Raw genomic sequence first — 13,799 nt, 5'->3', positions numbered from 1 at the left:
AGTGGGAGAGAAGTTCTCTAAAGGAGATGCGGTGGTGTTTTTTTAGAAGAAAAGGTATGGAAAAACATGCTACGCAGAAAAAAACAAATGATCAAACAAAAACAAATAAATAACAAAGTTAACTGCTCATTATCAGCACAATCAATTCTTTTAAAAGAAATGAACTAATTGTCAGCCTTGGGACCAAATCTTAACAGAGACAAACTATTAAATACTTTCATGTACTCGGAAGTGATCTAATAAACGCTCAAATAGAAATTCGTTCCTCACTACTGCCATTAATTATTCTGAAATTTAAAAAATTTACATAAAATACATTTGAAGAGTGCTATAAATCAAATATTGAATCAAATGACAGAGTTTATATTCACTCTTCAAAAGAAACAACAATTTTGCCACTCCGTAAAATTAGTTGTCTATATAAAGTTGCATTTGGTTAGACACATCATTTATATTTGTGTATTTATTTGCATATAGCAGTGGTTTTCAAGCAAAATTGTTGTCAGCATGAGCTGAGCACTTTTAATAGGACAGGCACTCCAGATCCGGAAATCGAGAATATCAAAAGGATACCATATATTTTAGAGTATGAACATCAAAGTGTCTTCTCTAGGATTCAAGGAAACCTTTTCCAAAATTTAAATTTCACGAGAGTGTTCTGCACACAAAAAACAGCATGAATAAGACCGAGAATTTCTGCTCACATAGTGCTTATCTATACTGTTCGTTGGATACAGAGACCAAGCAGGTAAACAAAATAAATAAGATGGGTTTTGACTGTGATGTGTTATGAACAAAAATTTTTTTTTAAATGATCTAGAAAGGAACTTGCGAATAGTATGTTAGAATTTTAGTGAAGTAAAGAAAGGCCTCCCAGAGGTGAATTTTTACCTAAGACTTGATTGACAAAAAGAAGTCAGTCATGGAAGGACTCGTGGGAAGAGCAGAGGGGGGCAGCAGGCAGGCGGACGCGCAACCACTGCGCCACCAGGGAAGCCCTGAACAAAAATTTTTAAAGAAATGATCTAGAAAGGAACTTGCGAATAGTATGTTAGAATTTTAGTGAAGTAAAGAAAGGCCTCCCAGAGGTGAATTTTTACCTAAGACTTGATTGACAAAAAGAAGTCAGTCATGGAAGGACTCGTGGGAAGAGCAGAGGGGGGCAGCAAGGGAAAGCTTGAGGTTTTAAAAGCCACTGTAGTTGGTGCTCTGTGAATGAGAGGAGAGTGTTAGAAAATGCAGTCAGATAGGAGGTAAACAAAGGCTATATTATATAGACCCCTTTATACTATTTAACAAACTGATTTTAATTTGGATGCAAGCAGAAACCAATGGAAGTTTTAAGTGGGGCTAGAAAAAAGGAGGTTTGGAAGGTAGTGACATGGTTCTAATTAAATTTCTAGAATGCTAGTCTAGTGGCTGTAGGAGGGTTATAATTAGTGAACAACAATGGAAGTAGGAGAAAAGTTAGTAGACTACTGTAGAAGTCTAGGAGTCAATTAGGGTGGCAAAGAAGTCAACCAAAAGAATAGACTTTGAATATACAGCTGATACATTGACGGTTGTATTGGATTTGAGATATGAAGAAAAATTAATAAGGAATGACTTGCAGGTATTTAACCTGGGAAACTGTGTGGACAATCGTTTCATTAACTGAGATGAGAAAGACTAAGATAGCCATAGGGGTTGGGAAAAATGTTCAAGACCTTGGTTTTGGACATATAAATTTGAGCTGCATATTAAACATCTGAGTGAAAATTCTGAGGAGGAAGCTTGATAGACAAATATGTAGCTGTAGGGAAACTCGGAGGGGTGTATTATCTCTGCTGTGCATCTACAACCTAACAGTGCCCGACCCGTTTTATATACTCAACGAATATTTGCTGAGTAAATAAATGAATGATGAATCTACTGCCCTTACTCTTACTTTTTACTCTTCATGTAGTCTTCTAATTAGTTCATCATTTATTCAGTATCTCCCAAGCTTATTCCACATGAGGAATGATGACATAAATAGGAAATCTGAACATTTCTCATACTGAAAACTCCTTAAACAGATTCTTAAACTGAAATATTTCATATAAATTGAAATAGCTACTAATTCTTACCTACAATATGAAAATCTCTGGAATGACTAAGAAAATTTAAGTTCCGAATACTACACCTGATAACGTCTTTGATAGCTATTTATCATGATAGGCTCTGCCTATGAAGAACATATGTATTCTTTTTGTATTTATTCATTGATTTTTGAAAAATACTTATTGCATCTTTACCCTGCTGCATGCACTTTACTAGGTATTCAAGGGATTCCATGGGAGGATAACGCCTCTGCCTGTGCTGGAGTGTAGCCATACTACAGAAATCACAACCAGCGCTTTACATTCAGTAAAGTCGCAATCATACAAAGTTTAATGGAAACATGAGGTAGGATGTTCTAGAGACTTCCTGGTTTGTTATATTTTACATGAAAGTAGTAACAGAGACTGAGAAAGGATAGTCCAGGCAAAAGAAACAGTGTACTATCTAATTGGCATATTATAGAAAAAACTGTGGCAATACTTAAAGATATACTGAAAAGGTCAGCAGCAAGGATAAGAGAAGAGGGTAAGAAATTAAAGACAGAGAAAAGGATAAAGAAGCCATTTGAATAATCTAAGTGAACTCCCTGATCTAAGGCAGTGACACTTTGAATAAAGAGGGGCTTCCAAATTTCAGACTTTGACATTTGGGGACAGATAACACCATTCACCTGGATGTGCTGAGGGAAAAATGGAAGAGAGATTGGGACATCCACACGGGATGTCTAGTAGGATGGGCGGATCTGGAGAAAGGTTGAAATTTAACCCATAGAGCACAGTTATATCAATGATAGTTGAAGATATGAATGTAGCTATGAAAAGCCAGCAAGAGTAAAGACAGACTAACAGCAGGGGCAGAACCCAAGAAAAGAAAGTATACAGATAGACGAGAAAGGTATATATAAGACACTGAGTGGTCATAGACAGAGATACACATATGGAAGTAACGGGATGCAGTGTCATGAAAGCCAAGCGAGGAGAGTATTTTGAGGAGAGGAGGATCAATAATGCCAGATGACACAACTGTAAGTTAAAAAGCATAACATTTAAATACATTTTGATATAGTGATGCAAGATGAAGGAAAAGAATCCAGCAATTCTTCTGCCATCATGAGCAATGGTCAGGATTTTGCTAGGAGACTGTGCAGACTTTTGAACAATGTAATTCAAGAGAAAGCTCTTTGAGGAAGGTTTCAAAATAATTGAAAATTTGACACAGCAACAGAAGATTAGAGAAATTAGAGATCTTCAGTCTATAGAAAATATGATTTAATATAGTTCTCCAAGCCATCCTTACTTATACGAAGGACTCTTACATGGAATGTCTCCTCTGGAACACAACACTGGGAGTTAAGAAGTTAAGACCGGAATAATATTTCACTGGGAAATGCTGTATTCTAATTTGGAAGAATAGAACAAGTCTGTGACTAATGAACAGAAATACATATTTGAATTTATTTGAAATGGGAAGGAGTAGGGAGAAGTTATAAAGATACACCTTATGGTACTGAAGGGAATGGCAATGTCTAATTGAGGAAAATAATGCCTTACTGAAGTATTCTGGAGGTTTCATCGTCAGAAAAATAAATATGCATGATTTTGTTTGCAGACTGACTATATCTTTTTATGGAGACCAAACAGGTTTTGCTTCTAGTTATAAGAGAGTAATACTATGTTACTGTTATATTTCCTCTAAATTTCAATTGTTGATGCAGTTTCGTGCTTCTAGAATGAGATGGTAAGCACAGTAAAATCTTGCTTTTCATCTTCCATTGCTTCTGAACCTGGAAGTAAGCATTAGAATAATTTAATATTTATTAGGTACTTTGACTTATATACTCTGGGAGCATATGAAGATTGAAACTATAGCTGAGTAACAAAAGGAACTATAAGCCTGCTGAATTACTTTTTTAATCCAAGAAAATAACATAAATCTAAATTATCCTGGTAATTCCAAGCTTTATTATACAATTTTTTTTGTGATCCCATTAGTATGAAAATGGCAAAAAATAGTCTGCTTGGCTGTGTATAAAAACTATCTAGACCTTAAGTGGTAGAATAGAATATTTTAGGAATATGATTGACCTTTCATGACTAATGGTTTGTGATTTATTATTTTACCTCCCTTCCATAAAAATGGAATTTAGGAGAGTGACAGATAGTTAAAAGGAATTGAGGGTCTTTTTCCTGGCCAGATTTATGATGGACTTTACTATGCTTCCAAGGAGGAAAAGGATATCTTCAAGGATGGTCATCTTAGGCATAAATTTAGCCATTATTGATTATATTCTCCTCTAGTTGAAATAACTAATCTTTCAGCTGATGGCAAATGGAAGTAAAACGTTCTGATTATTTCACTTTGAATTTTAAAAGGCACAGAGTCAAATTTAAACTTAGACAGCTAAAAATAAAATAATGGAAAAAGGTGTTGCCAGCTAACGAAACAAAAATAGAAATGTTTTCATTACTTCAAAAATAATGAAAATATATTTTAGTAAAGAAGAAATCAACACTCCATTTCCCAGCATTATTTTGGAAATAGATCATAGAATGATACTGTAAGAAGACCAGATGGGAAACACACAAACAAAAATTAAACTTTCAAAATAATTCTGTATAAGGTACATGGGAACCTCGGAAATAACTCTGTGCTTTATAAACATTTATTACTTACACAAAAATTTACCATTTTTCATTAGTGTTAGATGGAAAAAAATTAAACCCAGAACCATGTATATATATATATATATATATATTTTTTTTTTAATATTTTGGTCTTGAAGTGAAACAGAAAATAGAAACCATTGAGTGGTTTCATAGATCTTGTAAAGATAAATAAATCACAAAAAGCTTTCTGAATGTTATAACACATAGTATGTAACTGAATATAAATCAACTGTAGCATATTATCAACTTTTCCACAAACAGCTTTTTATTATGACTATAAGAAAAATTACTGCTAATATTTTCCTCACTGGGCCTTGTGCTTTGTATTTAAAAAGAATTCAAATGAACAATTACAAAGAAAAAATATGCCTTACTTGATGTGAGGTGTAACACTAGTTGCAATTTAGCATATCGCTTTAGAAAATAATAGAGTCAATCATATCTTTTATGTCATATGATAAAAACTGCACACCACCTAAAATAGGGCTAATATATCATATACTCAATGTAACATTTGGTTAAATAGACCATTTACTCAAATCTCAGTGCCCAATTTAGAAAATCAGAATCTATAATTTCTTAATCAAATACTACTACACAAAGTTATCTGTGAATTTTTCACAGCTGTGAAATATCAAATATGATCACAGCTCCACAGTCAAAAATAAACAGAATTTACGAAATTATTTTGATAATTGAGACCAACATACCAATATATTTTTCTTATGACTTCTTTTGCAAAAACAAAACAAAACAACATATGTAAGGAGGAATTACGAAATTGAGGCAGTTGACAATTAAAATAGGCCTTTGTGTTTTCAAATAATATGATTAAACTTAGAGAAATCTACGCTAAAAATGAAGACTACCAGTCATAAGATTTTGACCTATTACCATATGTTCCTGTGAATACAGTTTATGCTATTTATAAAAAAAGAAATCACAGAGCTCTTCAATATATTTATATAGAGCTTTACCCTAAATTCACTCATAAAAAAAAATATCAGTCTAGAACTCTGCAAGGTGCTTAGAATAAAGAAATGCATAAAAAGTAGGTCCTCAACTTGAGTAATTGAGGATCCCATGCAGGAGATAGATGTTATAATCTTAGACTTTGTATGTCTGAATCCGTCACCTACCATACCCCATCTTTCTCACTCCTATCACGCTACAGTAACCTACCTTTATTCCTCAGATACAAACACACAAAAGTCTTTCCCACTGGAGTTTCCCTGTGCCTGGGATGCTTGACATGACCAACTATTTCTCAACCTTAAGGTCTGCAGCATTCACTAATAGTTGCCTACTCAGCATGCCTATTTCCTGTCTTTTTGCCTAATATTTTGTATAGAGGAAGAGATCGTGTTTATTTCAAGCTAAATATAACAATAACAGTCTACAGTTTCTTAAACTCCTTTACTGTTAGTGCATACATATTTCCCAGTTGTTGGCAATACAATGTAAGCAAAAATGTGTTGTACACTTTTCTGGGAAACACATTGCTTCCCAAAAAATAAACAACAGATGGAACTATTCCTTACCTCTTTCTGCTTTGTACAGAGGTGGGATGAATGGAGATGCATTGGGTGACCATGAGGCAACCAGCTTAAAGGAGAAAGCTAAGAAGCTAAGGATAACTAAGTCATGGTAGCAACAGCCTACTTCTAGAATTCGTGAATAAGAAAAAAAACTATATTTAAACGCCATTACTGACTGGTACAAAGCCCCAGCTAAAGTTCTATGCTCAAACATAAGACTTATTCTTTAAAATTCCTTCTGCAACCAGTTATGTTAGAGTGCCTAAACCTTTTTTGTTTGTTTCCAAGCATGTACATTAACATGGGATTTTCTTATTTATTTATTCGTTCACTTGTTTATTGTCTGGCTCCAATTCTGGGTGGAATGCCATCTCCATGAGGACAGGGAGTTTGTCCTTCTGTACACCTTGCACCTTTTGTACACTTAAACCTATCAGGGAGAACACAGAGCAAGTGATAACTGCCTGAATACAGGAGATAGAGGAGAAATTTTCAAAGTGTGTATGGAGGAAAAGTATTCCAGGCAAGAAAAATGAATATGGGATAAGACAAGGAGACATGAAGAGGAGATGGCAAACAATTCTCCCTGAGTAGAGCACAGTATCCGGTGGGAAGTAGTTTAAGATGAGGCTGAAAGGAGTGTTTTCACATTGGAGGGAGTTTATACTTCTGTTATACCATGCAGAACCTCTGATTAAATTAATAAAGCAAATAATGTGATGGTTATGTACTTTTGAAAGATAAGTTTCAGGCCTGGTATATTAGAAGGGAAAGAGATGAGTTTGGTAACCAATAAAAAAAATTATTGCAGTGAGTTATGCAAAAAAGTGAAGGAAACTTCAATCAGGTTAAATTGATTGGGATGGAAGAGGATAGACGTATTAAAGAGATTTGGGTCTAGAATCTGTTTTAGTCATACATTATAAGAAAAAGTTAATTTTATACAGGTATTTCAGAACAAGGAAAACTTTTGGTATAACAGTAAAATTGATTTTATTCATCTTGATTAAAGGGCCTACAAAACAGTAAGGTACCATAGGTAATAATGATTACCAGGCAATAGTTAATCCTGGATTAGGAACTTAGATAAAGTGTCAGAAGAAGATACAAAAATATAGTTATTAGTTAAAAATATGAAGGTGGATAGATACCTTTCAGACAGAGAATGTAGAGGAAGATAAAAAGAAGATCTAGGAGGGAACTTCGGGAAAACCCAATACTGAATAAAACAGGATTAAAAAAACATGAGATGTAGAAGTTATAAAGACCTAAGAAAATCAGAAAAGGAAAATTCTTCAGAATACGATTAAAAGAACGCGTAAGCATCTGGTGAGAAAATATTTTAAATGCCACTAAAATATCAAGTTAGAAAACAAAATCAAAGTGCATGCTGGATTTAGTAATTAAGATGTATGTATTCTTAGAGCAATAGAAAAATTTCTGTGAAGCATACTTGTTTTGCTACTGATCTGAGTATACATAAACAATTTACTGCTTTTGTCAAAAGAAGAGCAGGAGGAAAAGAGGAAGGGTCCACATTAGTTGGACATCTATCCACACTGGTAAATGTGACAGTAGAGGCAAATGCAGTGTAATTTAGGAGATCAGAAAATGTACTGTTTCTGGCACACACAGCTTCTGGAGTATATTATATCAATGCCTACAACACAAACTTAAATCAACAGCAGAACTGAATATGACTACCTAGTGCAAAATAAATAGAAGACAACTTGTCAGTCATATAGCTCCATCAGGAACAATCCCCCTATTCTTTACATTTTCAGTCATTTAAAAAATCAAAAATGACAACTAATGGTCAATGTTACTGAGCTGGGGGCAGTGGCATGCCTCATTCTTTAAATATGAGAGAAAAGATCCCTCTATTTAATGAGGGCTATTTCTAATTTAGAGTAACATGGTAACAGCTGATTTTGTACCTCCACTTTCTATGCTCTTTTGTGCACAAATGATTTGGCTCTGTCATGGGCATTTCTGACTTCTCTTGACTACTACCTATTTGGGCATCAGATGCAGTTTATCCCCACAACAAAATTCTCCAACATTCTGAGAAGAGCCTTCTTATTTGTGTGTATCTATTGAATAATTGTGTTCTTTCCAGTTTCTTTAACTTTTGGCTATAATTTAAACTGCATATAGAAAATTGCACCTGTCATAATCATAGAGTTGCGGACAAATTAAGCACACCTGAATAACCAGCACCCAGATCAAGAAATGGAATTACCCTAGCACTCCAGAATCCCTCCTGGTCCCCTTTCAGGTATTACAGAACAAAAGATAACCATGAACCTGAACTCTAACACAGTAAATTACTGGGCCTCTTTTGTTACTCTAGAAATGTCTGATGACCAATGTACTTGACACTTTTTCATATGTTTACTGATTGGTTATTTGGATTTCTTCTTCTATTAAGTGTCTGCTGAAACCTTTTGCCCGTATTTCCACTGGATTTATGTCTTTTTACTATGAGTTTGTAAGAGTTCTTTATTTATTTTGGATAAAAATCCTTTATATGGATCCATGTACTGTGAAATCATCTTCCTTCTGTAGGTTGCTTTTTCACCCTATGTATAGTGTCTTGTGAAGGCAGAAGTTATAATTTTTAACACAGCACAAATTATTATTTCCACTTATCATTCGTTATGTCTAAGAAATCCTATCTACTCCAAAGTCACAAAGATACTGCATGATATTTTCTTCTAAATTATGCAATCTACAATTGACTTTTGTGTGTGATGTGAGGCAGGAGTGTATCCAGTTGACTCTACTTGTTTCAGTTTTTCCTTATGCAACATAAATGGATAGCTTTTTAAAGCTGTGTATTATAGAACTCATTATTTTTAAGTACCAATCTTAAATCCTTGGAACTTTCTTACAATTTTAACAAGCAAAATAATGTTGCTATAAAAGACCCCTGCCATACTGAAACCTACTACAGAGAGTTAATTACAATAGAACACAGAAGATCACAAATTAAATCTGCACCCTCACTGTAAAGATCTAGGAAAGGGATACTCACACAGAAAACACTGAGCTTTGAAGGAAAGGAGTGAACAGAGACACAGAGGCTGGAAAGCAGAGTAGAGAGATTTATAAAAGAGATGTATTTAGTGGAGGTTTTCAAAAGAAATCAGTCACACTATGTAATATTAAACATTCTGCTCTGTTTCCCCACCTAAAAATCTGTAGTAAATTTCTAACAATGTCCACTAAATAAAGAATATTAATTTGAAAATACATCAAGTTATTAATCAATGTGGCAGCTCTGTTTCTCTTTCAAATCCTTGTACATATTAGAAGTGATGTCACTTAAGGTGGCCTTGTAATATAAATCCCATCATGTTGTTTGCCAAGGATATGTAGTCTGATACAATGTCTGAAAACTTAAAGAAATTTGGTGAATATGAAATGACAAATATAATATGAGGAGCAGATTTGCATAAGAGAATTTTAGCAGGCTCTCTTGTTGAACACATAATTTGGTCTACAACTCATTAGATGCCCCAGGATATTTTTATAGTAAACAGTAAAAGATATCAAGTTGTACTGTTTCATGTGTATAAAATAACATTGATGGTTTAAATTATTTGTAATACACAAACACATGAAAGAGAACTACATTCTCAAAAAAAAGAAGTCTCTGAACAACCACAGTTAACTATTAAAGGAATCAACAAATTTATCATTATTAGAGGTTTCTTTTAGATTTTAAGTATGTAGATCAATTACCACTGATGCTTAACTTGCTCTGATGGGAAAATGAAGTCAGCATTTGTTACCTATAGAATTTAATAATAAACTTCATTATGCTACTCATATTTTGCTCCATTTTAGACCTGATTTCAAACTCAAAGGATGGTTTGTCTACTATGGAGCTCACAGCAAAACTCAAACCAGAGAATATGCTCAAGAAACATATATTCCCAGCTTTTAGGAAATAATAGGTAATAAGCACACTATCCCTCTCTATACAGAGGAGAGGTTCTTCCTTAGTGGCCTTATGCTAACAGGTATCTTGTAAACACAAAAAGATGTGTTTGCTTGTTGATATAGAAGTCAATAGTTTAGAGAGGTTTTTGCTTACTAAAGTTTTTCCTATCCAAAGTAACAGCGGCTTCCTCATCATGGCCATTTCCTGACTACGGCAGTGTAGTGTTGATACACCTACTGAACAAAGACAAGACAAGAGTTCCCTTAGAAACTTGGTCCTGCAGCATAGCTTTGAAAAGGGTCCCTAAAATCTCAATCGGAGAATCTCTCTTTTCTTAACCCTGTCCAGGATTGTGTGAGAGATTGAATAATCTGTAACAAATTCTTTTCTACTTAACATAGCTGGAGGGAATTTTTTTCTTTGTAATGGTAATTTGACCAATAGTGTGTGTTGTAAGAATGAAATATAATGGAAATTGTTTAATACAGTGATTGGGAGATAATCAGTGTTCAACAAATGTTAGTGAGTATCACAGTTATTGAGAATTCCTCAAATATGTATGAGGTATGAGAACTAAATTATTGCCTGTCATATCAGTAAACAAAGGATGTCAGAGCCATCATCCATCACATTGCAGATGCCCTGATAGTGAGCCCTGAGGGAACTCAGGAAGGAAACAAGGAATGCCCACCCTCTAGCAGTCATCAGACTACAGTCACCACCGGTGGTGCAGCCTGAGGAAACTCAGGATGAGGAAACACAGGCTACTGGCCCCGGAGAGCTGAGGTGCACACCAAAAGAATGGTTTCAGCGAGCCCAGACTCTTGCATCTTCCCATACCTGGAAAAGTGCTAACTTCCTTAACTTGAGATATCTGGTTTTATTTTATTAATAGTAATATTTTGATGTTCTGACTACCTGATTCTGTTGCAAATACTCCTCTATATCCTGGCCTCCTCCTTTCCTGTTTGGAGCAGGCTCTCAGAGTTAAGATACTGTCTCCAAGGCTTGAAGTCCTAAGAATGTCTGTCGACTAAAACATAACTCTCAACTTTTAGGTTGTGCTTTTTTTTTTTTTTTTTTTTTTTTTTTTTCAGTCAACGGGTATAAACTAAGCAACTATATGAAGAACCTAGGGGCAGGACAGGAATAAAGATGCAGACCTAAAGAATGGACTTGAGGACACGGGGAGGGGGAAAGTTAAGCTGGGACGAAGTGAGAGAGTGGCATGGACTTATACATACACTACCAAATGTAAAACAGATAGCTAGTGGGAAGCAACCGCATAGCACAGGGAGATCAGCTCGGTGCTTTGTGACCACCTAGAGGGGTGGGATAGGGAGGGTGGGAGGGAGACGCAAGAGGGAGGAGATATGGGGACATACGTATACGTATAGCTGATTCACTTTGTTATAAAGCAGAAACTAACACACCCTTGTAAAGCAATTATACTCCAATGAAGATGTTAAAAAAAAAAAGGCAACTGTAGATGAAACACTTCTGAGCAAAGTTAAACGGCAAGTAAATTCCTAGGAATTTTAGATTACCTCTGGCTATCTTTCACAATTTCTCCTTAAGATCTATTGCAATTTACTTTAATCTGGGGATGGTGATATCCTTACCTTCCTAGCTGAAGCTTCTGATGCCCTTCTGCCTCAGTTACAGTTCAGGGACTGTATCAAACTCCTCTGTACGATCTCCCTTCCCGTGTAGAAGAACATGGTGGCTGCGCATGCGCGGCCTGCGGGGGGGGGCGGGGCGGAGCTCTGCTGCAGGCGGGCGCTAAGAAGCTGCTGCGACCAGGAGGTCCGGAGAGCCTGCAGGTGCAAGTTGAAGGGGGCGTCCCCGGCTTGGAGCTTGACCTCAGCCTCTCTCACAATCGGGGCTCGGTCATCGGCTTGCTCCGGTGGAAAGTGCTGCTAGCCCAAGAGGGCCGGAAGCCCGCACCTGCACCGGCAACACCACGTCCACAAGCTGGTGGAGGACACGAAACACCAGCCCAGAGACAACTTGCAGCTCATCCTCACGCAGCCAGTGGAGGAACTTGGAGTCCGGAGGTGACCTGGTCTCGGTGAAAAGAATCTGTGGGCGGTAATTGACTACTTCCTCAAGGACTGGCTGTATATGCATCTCCTGAAAACGAGAAGCCGTTTCAAGAGGAGAACTTGCTGAGACCAGAAGGAAGACCAGAGAAGATCCAGACCAAGGCAGGTGAGGCGACAGTGACATTTCTGAGACGATGTCACCTGGACGAGGGAATGAAGAACAGTGTCAAATGGGAGCTAAACCCTGAAATACTTGCTGGCCACTTCCTCAGAAATTTTGGTGTTGTGGTCACCCCACATGCGTTCAAGTTACCAGAAAAGCCCATCGCAGAGAGGGGCGAATACTGGTGTGAGGGGACGGTTGTGGACAAAAAGTTAATCAGTTGATCTAAGAAAGAATTGGAAAATTTCATTCAAGCCAAATTTGAGGATTATAACCTGGGAAGAGCATCTCAGAAAGTTCTGAGGACTAACTATTCTGCCAGTTAGAAATCAAGGCACAGTTATAGAAAGTTCTGAGAACTAACTATTCTGCCAGTTAGAAATCAAGGCACAGTTATAGAAGTTTTTTGAGACAGAGGGCTGAACATCAAATGATGTATTGACAGTTTACATAATCCAGATCTAAGTGGCATCCTGGTGGGTCATGTGACCCTTTATAAGATCAAGAAGGAATGTTATCTTTTAAGGAGTTGTCTTGTTGGTGCTAGAAGAATGTTGCTGTCTTTGGTTGAGCAGGTATTCCTGACCATGGGGGAGGTTTGGTCGATGCATAATACAGGTACACCATGCACAGTGGAGGGTGAAGGGAGGCCAAAGGGCAGAGCAGAAATTTTATGTTTATAATTTTCTTGTCACCACAAAATATGAATTTTATTTCACACTGTAAATGGCCTTGGCACTGTGAGGGTACCTGGGTCTGTGGTGAACTTTGAGAGGCCCAAGACCAAAAGATATAAGTACTGGTTAGCCCAGTAAGCTGCCAAGGGAATGGCCCCCACCAGCTCGCAGACTATCTGAAACTATTCTCCCTTCAAAATAGCAAAGCAGAATTAGAGGAGCCGTGGAGCAAAGGTGGACGAGCACCATAGTATCACTCCCAGCTCTGACCAAATGCGGAATTTTAGAGACCATCGGAAGACAGCAGACTAGACTGTATATACATATTGAATTGTCCATATATGCCAGCTTCATCTTCAACAGTTATCACATCTGGCCTTGTTGGGGCAGTCCTACTCCAGAAATACCAGGCTGTAATTTTGATAAATTGAGTATTAATAGACCAAAAGAGTCTAGATCCTATTTAGCCTCTTTCTCCATTAGAATTCATTGGAGTAAATGGTAGAGCTAGCTCATTTTCGTCATCCAAACTGAATGTTTGTACCGCAAGAAAAAATGAAGAGGTGTGTTCTTTACAAAATTTAAAAAAAGCTCATTTATGATCACTGGCTTTTAAACAGAGTATTGAGCATATGATATACTTGATGATTGAATGAAGGATAAAGCTTGTCTTTGGATG

At 36.5% G+C, this 13,799-nt stretch overlaps 1 pseudogene; it reads left to right on the top strand.

Moving 5' to 3' along the window:
* The first annotated feature begins 3,149 nt into the window (after positions 1–3,149).
* On the top strand, positions 3,150–13,300 carry LOC102994620 (39S ribosomal protein L9, mitochondrial-like; annotated as a pseudogene).
* Positions 13,301–13,799: the final 499 nt, after the last annotated feature.

Source organism: Physeter macrocephalus, chromosome 7 (assembly GCF_002837175.3).
Source record: "Physeter macrocephalus isolate SW-GA chromosome 7, ASM283717v5, whole genome shotgun sequence".
In the NCBI taxonomy this organism is placed as follows: domain Eukaryota; kingdom Metazoa; phylum Chordata; class Mammalia; order Artiodactyla; family Physeteridae; genus Physeter; species Physeter macrocephalus.
Note: the sequence above shows the minus strand (reverse complement) of the source record. Positions and strands in the feature narration are given on the sequence as shown.